This window comes from Nyctibius grandis, chromosome Z (genome assembly GCF_013368605.1).
Source record: "Nyctibius grandis isolate bNycGra1 chromosome Z, bNycGra1.pri, whole genome shotgun sequence".
Taxonomy (NCBI): Eukaryota; Metazoa; Chordata; class Aves; order Nyctibiiformes; family Nyctibiidae; genus Nyctibius; species Nyctibius grandis.
In genome coordinates, this window is record NC_090695.1 from 18,811,167 (window position 1) to 18,824,335 (window position 13,169).

The window sequence follows — 13,169 nt, forward strand, 5'->3', positions numbered from 1 at the left end:
CAAAATGGGTTACTAAGCAAGATGGATTTTTACTTTGACGTAGTGTTCACGCCAGTGTTTGGTGCAGTTCAGTACTATGCAGCGTAACTAGATTGAGTCTTGGGAGCAGCATTTTAGCTCTTCCTTCCCTTCTATGGTGATTATGTTTTGCTTTTGATTCTTAGCACAACTTGGTGAAAACCATCCCTTTGTTGTCCTGGCTTTCTATGACACACAAGCTTTGAAATAACTTTTGAAGTGCTAATTAGCCTTTCACATTGCTGTTAAACTTTTAGTATGATCTCAGAATTTTCTAATTGCATGTAAGGCCTATGTTGGAAGTGCTGAGCTGGGGTCAGGAGGAGTTGCAAATGCTTAGCATCATGGAAAACCTGCACATTTCATAGACAGTAGATAAGGATTAATGTTGTAGCCACCCAACAAAATGATGGGATTCTCATTGCATGCATATCGATGCTATTGAAATAGATGTGTGAAAAAAGTACCCAATCCACTGCAACGGATTTATCAGAAATTACACTGAGGAATCAGATGACTTGCCCAAGGCCATAAAAGAAGTCTGTAGAAATATCAGGAATAGATCCTAAGTCATCTGACAGCTGGACACTGTTCCTTAAAGATGGAAATATCCCTCCTTTTCATTGTGGCGCGTAGGGGACCTCGCCTCAGTTTGGATGAGTAGAGCCTCAAAAAATGCCTGAGAAAGTATAAGATGATAGGAATCCACACTTACTTTTTGCCTTCTCCAGCTGACATGGTTCTTCTTAATCCCCAAGCGAATAGATGCAGGTAGTTTATGCTTTGTACACGCGAATCTCCTCTCTTCTTCCAAAGAATACTTCTTTTCCAAAGAATGCTGTAAGCACAAAGATTGCTGTTTTTTTAGATACATTTTAAAAGTTTTGAGCTTGTGCATTTTGTATCTAGGCCCTGATCTTCCTTTGGGGTTAACACTTCTCACCTGTCTCTCAGAAATCAAAGGTCAGCTAATCTACTTGGTGGAGGAGCGCAAAATTTTTGCTCCAAGAATGATGGACAAATTTGCACATGTGTGCATGCATGCGTCTGTGTGTACTGAAAGTCCTTATGCCATGTAGCTAAGGGCCTGCGCCCCGAGGTGCAGAGCTTTGCAGTCTCTGAGGCCCATAATTTGGTGGTCTCTAAGTCTGTCCTAATGACCAGCTTGTCACACTTAGGAGTTGTCCCTTGGTAGATTTTCTGCTACAAAAGGAGACCCTTTTGTGTGGGAAAGGTTTACTACAACCAGTGAAGTGCACAAGACTGATTAGACAAGAGCAGTCTGTTTTTTTGCAATGGCCTCATGTACTCCTTCCTTGAAATTATAGCTAATGCTGAGCAATTTTGGTTAAAGATGTTCTGCAGCTTCTCCTGTTAGAGAGTAGCATTTTTCTCCAAGATGGTTCAACCCTATAATCTCTCTTTGTCATGCTAATGATACTGCTTAGGGCTTAGAGGGGTGTAAATTTTAGGTAGAGGTGGAGAACCCAGACTTCTAGGAATACTATCAAATTGTGGCCTGTATATGCGATTTTGTAATTCTGTTTGGATGAATTACTTCTATTTAGAGATTTTTAGTTGTGAGGATAGATTTTTATCAAATCAATCAAGGCTGAATTTGGATTTTTTCTTTTGGGTGTAAGTATGGGATTCATGAATTAAATATCCTTCTTTCATACATTAGGGACTCCCTAACAAATAAAGAGGCACTAGAAACAATTTATGTGTTTCCAGGATTTAAGTTGTAATGAATCTGTAATGAAGTGATGGCTGTTGCTTTATGTATTGATTTATGACAGCTTTTGTGTGAAGATAAGGAGGTCATCTCACACACTTCACAGGAAATGTTTGCAAACTGTCCTGTTATTCTTTACAAAGTAGACCTGAACATGGATGTAAACAATAATTTTCATTTCTACTGCTGAATTATTAATATTTAAGTTTTGAAGTGTATATGCTTATTTGCCTTTCATTGGACAATCATAAAGATTGATCAGATTTATTTTAAATAATTAAAAAAAAAAAAGTAGGATTTGGTCTGTATTACCCCCATAGGGAAGATTTCTAGACATTTTTTTCACAAAGGGTCTGTGTGATGCTTTATTTCTGGCAAAAATCTTAGAAGCAATGGGAGAAAACGCTGTCTTTTTATTTACCAGCACTCATAAAGGTATTAATATCTGATCTGGCTAATAGTCCATCTTCTCTGAAAGATAAGAGCAAAGATAAAGAAAAGAGTACAGTTCTAAAAATGGAACCAGAAAGATGAGTTTTGTTAAAAAAAAATACAAAATTTAGGAGATGTCTAAGCTTCATTTTTATCTGAGCTACCAAAATTTAGGGCCAAGTGAAGTCCGAATTTCTCATTCTGTTTCTCTCATCCCTATAAGGAAGAAACATGAATGCTAGCAGTCTGTAAACATCTTTGAGGAAAACATTTGTCTTCGGAAAACTGAATGAAGGGTAATTGGATCTGGCTTGTTAGGGTAGCACTTTGTATCAAGCCGAAGTGCTTGAGCCAACTCTAAAAATACATGAAGAAGAAGCCAGAAGAGGTCCTTCCTTTTAGCCTGGAGGCAATCAGCAGAGAGGTTTGACTGAAGGAGGTCATGGTGGCTGCATTAAGGACTCTAACCAGCACTGTTTAACATCTTTGTGGGCGACATGGACAGTGGGATTGAGCACGCCCTCAGCAAGTTACCGATGAAACCAAGCTGTGTGATGAGGTCAACATGCTGGAGGGAAGGGATGCCATCCAGAGGGTCCTCGACAGGCTTGAGAAGTGGGCCTGTGCGAACTGCATGAAGTTCAACAAGGCCAAGTGCAAGGTCCTGCATGTGGGTCAGGGCACTCCCAAGCACAAATACAGGCTGGGTGGGGAATGGATTGAGAGCAGCCCTGAGGAGAAAGACCTGGGGTGATGGTTGATGAGAGCTCCACATGAGCTGGCAAAGAGAGAAAGCCAACCGTATCCTGGGCTGCATCAAAAGAAGCATGGCCAGCAGGTCGAGGCAGGTGATTCTGCCCCTGTGCTCTGCTCTCGTGAGACCCTACCTGAAGTATTGCATTCAGCTTTGGGGCCCCCAACAGAAAAAGGACACAGACCTGTTGGAGCGAGTCCAGAGGAGGGCCACAAAGATGATCAGAGGGCTGGAGCACCTCTCCTATGAAGACAGGCTGAGAGAGCTGGAGTTGTTCAGCCTTGAAAAGAGAAGGCTCCAGGGAGACATTATAGCAGCCTTCTACTACCTGAAGTGAGCCTACAGGAAAGCTGAAGAGGGACTTTTTACAAGGGCAAGTAGTGATAGGATGAGGGGGAAGGGTTTTAAACAGAAAGAGGGTAGATTTAGATTAGATATTAGGAAGAAATTCTTTACTGTGAAGGTGGTGAGACACTGGAACAGGTTGCCCAGAGAAGCTGTGGATGCCCCCTCCGTGGAAGTGTTCAAGGCCAGATTGGATGGGGCTTTTAGCAACCTGGTCCAGTGGAAGGTGTGCCTGCCGATGGCATGGGGATTGGAACTAGATGATCTTTAAGGTCTCTTCCAACCCAAACCGTTCTATGGTTCTATCATTCTATGGTTCAGTTCAGTGCAAAAGGAGGGTGCAAAGTGTGGCTGTGGGATGCTTATGTGTGCACAAAGGAGGAGTGGAGGGCAGGATTATGAATGGGAACGTGCTGGAAGGGACCTTGAGAGTAAGGGTGACAAGCTGAGCAAGATAAAAGGGGGAAGATGGTGAGGAGAATCAGAAATAGAAAGACCTGGCTGGGGAGACAGTGGAGGGTTGGGACCATGGGGACACTGTGCCATAACGGCACTTCTGGAACACAGCTGTCCGTCTGCAGTATGCAGCTTTCCAGGGTGGCTTGATTGCCAGAGGCTGGCATGTCTACCATAGAGGCTTTTGGCAGTGAAGGTTATAACTATGAAAAGCCTTGTAGAGAGGGATGAGGCCTCCCCTGCTTGCCTCCAAGGCCATCTGCAGAGGGGTCTGTCTCAACCTGTTTACCTAATAGCTGTGTGGGACAAGCAGGGTGAAGGCACCAGCCTGCAGAAGTGATAAAAACTAGTCTGCCCATGACTATGAAGCAGTCGAGATTTTGGAACTAAGATCTAGGACAGGACTGTGTGTGCTCCAACATGGAATGTGAAAATAAATATTTATAAATGGATTTCCTTTAGGACAGAGAAGAGCTAGTAGGCTGAATGCTTTGGACGTCAAGCTTGCAAACAGCCTGTTAACCTGCAGTTAGTTCTTGCCATGCGATTTTTCACAGAATCACAGAATCACAGAATGGTTGGGGTTTGAAAGGACCTCTGGAGATCATCTAGTCCAACCCCCTGCCAAAACAGGTTCCCCTAGAGCACATTGCACAGGGTTGTGTCCAGGTGGATTTTGAATATCTCCAGAGAAGGAGACTCCACAACCTCCCTGGGCAGCCTGTTCCAGTGCTCTGTCACCCTCCAAGTAAAGACGTTTTTCCTCATGTTGAGAGGGAACTTCCCATGTTTCAGTTTGTGCCCATTGCCCCTTTTCCTGTCACTGGGCACCATTGAGAAGAGTCTGGCTTCATCCTCTTGACACCCGCCCTTAAAGTATTTGTAAGTATTGGTAAGATCCCCTCTCAGTCTTCTCTTCTCCATGCTAAACAGACTCAGCTCCCTCAGCCTCTCCTTGTAAGAGAGATGTTCCAGTCCTCTGATCATCTTTGTAGCCTTCCGCTGGAGTCTCTCCAGTAGTTCCTTATCTTTCTTGAACTGGGAGGCCTAGAACTGGACACAGTACTCCAGGTGTGGCCTCACTAGGACAGTGTAGAGGAGGAGGATAACCTCCCTTGACCTGCTGGTTAATTTTTCCTAATATGTTTTCTTGGGAACTAATTGCATCATCTCCACTCTGCAGTAATATAAACTTATGAGACAACCGAGAAAATGCAGAGGTGCTGAGCTGCTCACAGCTCTGATCTTGTAATAAAGAGGTTGTATTATTATTTACAAAACAACTGATTCATTCAGAGATGCTCGTCGTTTGGATTATGATGCACCATATGTTCAGTGACTCAGTTTCTATCATTTCCATTGCACTGCCTCAGATGTCATATTTGGTTCTTTAAAATCTTGTGTTCTGCTTCCACTCCATCAGATTTTTTGTTGTATGTCTACATGAAATATTCAAAATAGTATTTTGGAGGTAGCTGTAAGCCAAATTACTGACAGCAAGAATAAGACTTGACATCCCATAAGCCACCATCCCCAGGATTTTCAGCCAGGGTGAATGATCTGACTTTTGTGTGGTTAAAAACTTTACTGATCCAGTTGCCACTGGAGTCAGCAGCAGGCTTTTCCAAAGAGGGCTACAGAGGCCCCTCCACCCTCTTTAGGTATTGGTCTTCAGAATGGAGGATTTTACCCCTCAAACCAGTAATGAGCAGAGCGCTTTGATTTTGATTGAGCAAAACCATAATGACAAGGGCTGCTGATTTCAAGGCTGTTCTGCTTGATCCAGCTTTTGTCTGGAACTATCAATCTGTAAAGCAGCTTTCATTTAAATATCTCTTCACAGCAGGAACTTGGCTGTCATTCCTGTGTGGTTGTGCAAGGGCTGTGTCGTGCCAGGACAAGACCAGTCGTGCATCCCAGGTGTCTAGGAGCCAGGAGAGGACTTCTGCTTCCTCTCCCCTCCCTTCCCGTTGCCAGGCATTCATCCTAAAGTGAGCAGAGGACTAGTTTTCTGATAAAATATATCAGCCACTTGGTTTTTGGGGCAACAAATACATTAAGAAAAGCAAACCCTAAAGTAAGATTTTCAAGCAATAGCTATTAATAACAGTTCATTTTTAAAAAGTCCATTGCACATGCTCACAGTTTGCAGCATTTTGCGCAAGCAGGGGATGTTATATCTTCTTGCTGGCCAGTAGACTTAAAGCACAAAATATTGCTGTTTTATTAAATGTACCACCGGCAAACTTATGGCCAACATCTTTCTGCTCTTCTAGTTAGTCATCCCTAACTTTAATGATGATATTTAAATGTCAGTACTGTTTATTTTAATGGAAAATACTAGCTGTTTATCCTCTCTGGTTGAACTCATAGATATTAGAGGCAGAAACACATTGCTAGCTCATTTTTTTCCTTGTTGCCCAAGGCAACTGCAGGAGGAGGTAATGTCCCCTCAGCATTAACTTTTATCCTGTGACATTCCTCTCCCAGTGAACGTGGGAGAGTTTATTATGGCGAACATATAGATGTACCAGGAGGTAAAAATGCTAGGTCGAAGCCAGGCATCAAACAGGATTGGAAAAGATTTTTTGCATGTGTTTTAGAAGTTATACATCCTGTTTCCACTCTTGGCCCATCAAAAGCAAACCCCTAAGGGGGTTCAGAAAATACCCTGTGGCCTGCATGCAGGTGCCTGCTGTTGAAGTGGCTTAAGAGCATATTGTCTTCAGCTGTCTTCCCTGCCCCATCACGAGATGTTATTGCAGGATCTGTGGGGTGGGACATGCACATTGTGCTCCAGCCAGCAGACAGAGCAAAGTTCAAGCTATTGCACAGTGGTAGACTGAGGCAAGGGTAGTCTGGATCTGCCTGATAACATCTCTCTCCTTGTCCCTACCACAAGAGAAGGAAACTTGGGAAGGGGGCTGCAGACATCATATGGGTGGGTGGTATCTAAAATGGTATGTGAGGAAATATGGCACATTGTGTGCCCTGAAGGACCTGAGGAGTAAGCAGTACGTTAGGAATTGGCCTGTGTGATGTTATTTTGTGCCAGCTGCCATGAATCAGCAAACCCAAAATCAAAGTTTGGTCTGAGCCATCTATGTGGCTCTCTGGGGAATTGGGTCTCAACAGACCACACAGCGGTTAAGGAAAACATTTGTTAAAATATTGTTTCTCTGAGTGTGGTTATACAGAACGTCGTATTTTGAAAACTCTGCTTTGTTTAATAGTGGTTTTGAGCACAGCAATTTGGCATATGGCTTTGAAGCTAGGAACAACGTCACATGAAACATTAGGCTCTGAGTTCACTTTAGCAGCCCTTGCTCTGCCGCCCACTACACTCAGAACCCTGAAGCTGTTTCATTATAATCCCTTCTTACAGCAGCTCCATTCAGCTGTTTGAAGTCTGGGACTAAATTCTGCTACATAAACTTTTTAGCCTAAGGGCAGTCTTTTCCTTCTTCAAAAGGAAAAATAAGGGTAGTAGCATTTTAATGGGCTGTGTTTGTTCCTGGTGCAATTCGATGTCAGTGGGATTGTACTAAGCTTGTCTCTGGCATAAAGATGCAAGAAAAGTGTTACTTGAGGTGGCTTTCAAACTGTGATTTCTGAAAAAAAGAAAAAGAAAGTGACCCTGTATTTAGACTGGTCCCAGGAGGTGTTATTTACTGCTTAAATGCAAGTTTAACTGCCAGGGAGTTGGGCTGGTTTCTGGGTGTAATTGTGGAGGAGCGGAAGGTGCCACCAACATAGTTATTGCGAATTAGAGTGGAAGCGGACTAGATAAATACATGTATAGGTGCATATAGTCCATATAGGAGGTAGTGTTGATCCTCAGAGATCTCGGAGGAGGAGGTAATGACACTGGATGTTGCAATTTCCCTTGTCTCTCTGTGCAGGACAGAACTAGTTAGCAATTTCTTCCTGTTACAGCTGATCTTCAGTATATTACTACTCTTTGGGACATAACGGTGGTGGTGGTGGTGTCCTGTCTTTGCTTGCTCCCACACAAAGAGCTGGACGCAACAGATCTGTGCACTTGCATATCCATATCTGCCCTAGGTTAACCTTGGCAGGAGAAAGTATAGAGGGCTTACTGTTTTATGGGCTTGCTGCACAGGCTGGTTCCAAACAGGTTAGAGGACCAGTAGCCGCTCTTGGTGTGGTCCCGTAGCTCATGCCTGTCCCTCTGGAGAGCCAAGTATGTGGCTCCCTCTGTAAGACTGTGCCTCGTATGTGCACCTCAGGCAGGGCCTTTAGACTTGCTGCTAAAGCCTGGCTCAAAACCCATCTGCGACTCACTCAACACCTCCATTAGCAGGCATGATAAATAACTGGTAGCACCGTGAGCTCAGGTTGCACCCATACTGTATCCTAAGGATCTTAAGCTTCCTGCAAGACCAGAGTTTCTGTCTTCAATGGAGCTGAAATCAAAACACACAGTGTTGACTGCTTTGTCTCTGGTTTAATTTTACTGAGCCCTCTCCTGCTCCCCAAATATTAGGCCCATCTCTGTGAAAACAAATATGCACAACACTGATAAAAAAAGTATTTTCTCTGGACAGCTTGACAGAAATTCTTAACAGTGTTTTTGATCTTTGTGTTTTTTTTTTTTTTCTATAATCTAAGCCAAAATTATCATCCTAAGAAAACCAAAAAAAACCCCTAAAGAAATAAAGGACTCCTAGAATACACAGGGAACCCAGTTCCTTTATTAAGACTTAATTATTGGGCTTGCGCAAGCAACAATTTTATTCAGTCTCTCCAGATCTCAGGTCCCTGAGTGCGTGGCCTGCTGGGAGATGGTGTGTTCCCACAGCCATGTCCCTTCGGTTTGTATCGTTTCAGCTGACCACCAGCGCAGGACCCCGGCCGCCAGCAGCACTCACCACGCAGCCTGCACCGGGTGTTGTGCTATATCCCGCTTCCCACCCCTCTGAGCGGATGATATGTTTTTCTCATGTTTTATTTTCTTTTTGCTTACTCAAACTCGTGGTCAGTCAGAAGCTAAAGGTATTACTATTTTGTGATGCTCATATTCATATACAAATATTAGAACTAAGGAGCTAAATCTGGAAGTGGAGTAAAAAGGCACCTAGTTTCTTGATGTGTTCTTGCCTCTTGTTGAAGTTATTAGGAATATTGTCACTATGTCACAGTGGGAATAGGAACAATTTCTTTTATGATCAAATAAGACTGGCTTTCATATAATTAATGTCTGAGATCTGAAAACATTGTACAAACAATGAGTTTGTATATATGCCAAAGCTGTGTAAAGGCACGTATACGGTTTATAGGGAAACCCCACATGTACCGCTTGTAAGAAAAGAATGTATTACACTTACAATTTCCCTTTTTTGTCTAATGGCTGTAACTGCAGTTAAAATTATCTTCTTGACACACGCACTTTTATGGCTGTAAATGGGCATCTTCTTGAGAAAAGACCTTTTTTTCTTCTGTAATACAAACTACTGAAAGGTGGAATTCACATCTCTCCAGCTCTTTGGTGGCTTTGTATTGTCTGCACAGCAGTATAGTCATATCAGTAAGAGATGCAATGTTTCCCCTATAACTGCCAGTGTAAATCTGAAGCACCTGTCCTATGAGGAAAAGCTGAGAGAATTGAGGTTGTTCAGCCCGGAGAAGAGAAGGCTCCGGGGAGACTTTACTGCAGCATTTCAGTACTTAAAGGGAGCTTACAAGAAAGATGGGGACAGACATTTTAGTAGGGCCTGTAGCGATAGAACAAGAGGTAGTGGTTTTAAACTGAAAGAGGGTAGATTCAGACTAGATATAAAGAAGAAATTTTTTACAATGAGGGTGGTGAAACACCGGAACAGGTTGCCCAGAGAGGTAGTAGTTGCCCCATCCCTGGAAACATTCAAGGTCAGGTTGGACGGGGCTCTGAGCAACCTGATCTAGTTGAAGATGTCCCTCCTTATTGCAGGGGGGCTGGACTAGATAACCTTTAAAGGTCCCTTCCAAACCAAACTATTCTATGATAAATCTATAGTGCAGACTTGAACTCTAAAACTTGAATAAAATGTGTCAATTGTAAGGAAGTTATAACCCATTTAACCCTGATGCAGCTGTGATGGTGCAGCTCTGTGACAGCAGGGAGCAGTCAGATTGGCTCCTGGTCTTCAGTGATACTACAGTACCCACATCAGGGCTCGTGTACCTGCAATTGTGTGGGTAAAACCTCATGCTTGCAGTGACATTATTAGACTACTGAAATTTTTCACTGTAGACCAAGGTACTCGTGATGTGGAGTACGTCCCTCTGCTGGGGTGAATCTGGGTAATTCCGCTTTCAGAGGGTGACTGTACAATAGAGGCTGTAGCTGCCTTCTCATGAGTGGAGGGTGTGTAACATAAAAAGAAAATATGTGGAATAAACTGGCTTACAATTATTTACAATTAAAAAACCCAAACACCTGGGCATTTACATTTTTGTTACGTTTGTTAGAGTATCTAATCTGTGTGTATTGAACAACACAAAAGGGGTTCTGAGGGATAGAAGCTTCTCCATGGTAAGAAGGGAGTAAACCCATTTTCTACCCTTAGCTCTCCAGAAAATACCTGCACAGTTTCCTCTTTTGTCTTCTGCTGGGGAAGAGTCAGCTTATTCATTTGTCAATCAAAAGAGAAAGGAAATGTAATACTAGAATCAGCTTTTACACAAGGTGGTAGATACAGACCACCCCCAAAGATATAACACCCCCAGACTTTGGGAAAGATGGTAGTCAGGTTCGGATATCACAGCTTAGACTCATTTTTGCTTAGTACTGTTCTTAACTCCCACATCATAGGATTCTGCATATCGTTTCCTGTATTTCTGTTTCCAGTTCTTCCTATTATCAAGCTCTTTTAAATTTGTATTTTATTACAATATATCATAGCAGTACCATGCACTTCATGACAGATTTTTTAAAATCTTCTTTTTTTTTTTTTTTTTTCTGATCAAAGAGCCACCACAGGAAATCCGATAAACTATCAGAGACTCCTTCCCCTGGAGTCAGTAGCACATTCATACTTTTTATATTTGTATTTGCTGTCATCAACCACTATTCTGTTTCAGATCAAGGGAAAGGGAGATTTTTTTTTTATGTGGGAGGGTAGGATTGAACCCAGCAAACTTAAAACGGGTACCATTTGTCTTGCTTTAAATCATCCTAGTCTTAAAAATCTTTTAAAGCTTTTCATTTTCTATATGACCAGAAAACATCCAGTTCATCTCATGTTCAAAGTGTTGAACTTTGGAAAAAGCAAATTATCATGTGTTGTTAATTCTCTATAAACAATCACATTTCCAGCAGTCAGCTGTCTTGAATTAAGGCTTAAGTTATTAAGCTTTCATGTTTAGAAAATGTTATGTGCACTGCTTTGCAAGTGTAGAATAAACCAGCATTTTTTTGTTTTTCTTGAATATAAATACCTTTCCTGTATGCCTCTATGTGATTTTTTTTTTTTATATATACAGAGAGATTAAAAAAGGGGAAAGGTTGGGGAAGCCTGCTCAGTCCTACCAGTCTTTACTTACCCCTCACTACACTGTGCCAGGCACCTGAAGCAGCCTCTGGGGCCAGTATTTGCACCCCTGGGTGTGTGTATTAACAGAGCACTAGCAGTCTGAAGCCTTTTGCAGCAGGGTGATTGCTACGCTGGGATTTACAAGCTCCCAGCTCTGGCTTCAAAGGAACATCATTATTTTGGGGAATAAACTCTTGTAGCAGTGGGACTTGACTCTGGTGACTGTTTTGGGCAAGGGTTTTTTGCAGATGTAGGATTGAAACTGAACTAAAGCCCTGACTATTTTTCTTTAGATTAGTAAGGCTAAAAATGCCTCAAGAATCATACACTGCCCTCTAATGCCAAATGTTGAAATACTTCCAAGATATGAACGTTAAAGAACGAGGTCTTTACTGTTTATTAGATGTACCTTTGCTAGATAAATGCGGATGCACAAGGAGCTGTTGTTACACTGCGCTGCTTGAGGGAGAGGTCTCATTCTTCACCGCTGCCGTCGAGCAAGCAGTGTGGTATTATCTGTGTCAAAATGAGATGTGTAGCAACAGCTTTCAAAAAATTGGAGCTGTCTTTGGTGTGTCGGCACAGGCCATAAAACATTACTGGTGTTCAAGACCTGCTCTTCTGGGTTAATGGTGTCACGGGGCAAAGCTATAGCTAGGTCAGGTACCTCGGCTATGCCAGCATTTTCTTGTTATCATTAATACAATACAATGACATCCATTACTGCCTTCAGGGAAAATGGAGAAGGGCTCTGTCACAGCATAGGCACTCTGTGGTTACTGCTCTGGCTCCAGTGGGGATTGCAGTGCTTCCACCAACTCTCCTTGCCTCAGTTTTGGGCACGAGTGGTGGTGGAGTGACCCAACCAGGACCTGTGACTTGCTTCTCCCCAAGCACCTGTACGTCTGCATGGCAGTGCACCCTGAGCTCTGTGTCTGCAGAAGAGCCTTGCCTGGCTTTTCCATACATCTCTGGTCTGCTTGAGCCCCCCATCACTGGTTCTTTACAGGCATGTGGAGTAAAAAAGTAGAAGTGCCCCCATGGGGTATTCCTCCCAAAAATTGCTGTGTCCCCTAGTGTCTGAGCAGAAAAACAACTAACACAATCACAGTTCAGTATTTTACTTTTCTGGCTATCTTAAAACCCTGGAAAGATTCCGGGATCTTTTATAGTAAGTGACAGCAGATTCTATGAACAGCTCCCATAGAAAGCCTCATTTCAGGCCCTGAAGTACACAGGCTAAGTCTCCCCCTAGGAACCGCACAGTGTTTCACAGAGACTTAAACCCAAAAACCCCAGAAGCTGGGTGCAACCTTTGTAAAATTAATCCTAGTTTCTTTCAAGCTGACTTTAGCTTAACCTCCATCATGATATCCTGTTATGAGCCGGTCAAGAGATTTAAAAAGAAAGAAAGAAAGAAAGAAAGAAAGAAAGAAAGAAAGAAAGAAAGAAAGAAAGAAAGAAATGGAAGAATGACATTTTTTCCAAATTCAGAGTGATCTGGTATCTCAGTACTCCCAATTGTTAAATATCTGGGCAAGCAGTGGAGGAGGATGGATAATGGGAGGTAAAAACTAGAACTTAGAGACACCAATGTACTTCAGAACTGTTTCATACCTAATAAGCCATGCTTCATGCAAGGTGCTTTTGAAAGTCCTTGGTGCAGGCCATGTGAATTGGGCTTGCAGGGCACCATGAGAGGTTGTGTGAAGAGTACTGGCTGCATTTCCACTGAGGCATCTCTTCTGCTTCCAGGCCTGGGCTTGCCCTGGGAACAGATAATTGTGTTTATGCAGTGGTGAGCTTGAGCCTGGCTGAATCCATGTTACTCCTCAGGAGAGCTAGCATCTTCGCAACTTCCTTCTTCATGTGCCAAAATGTGGTATTGGAAAGC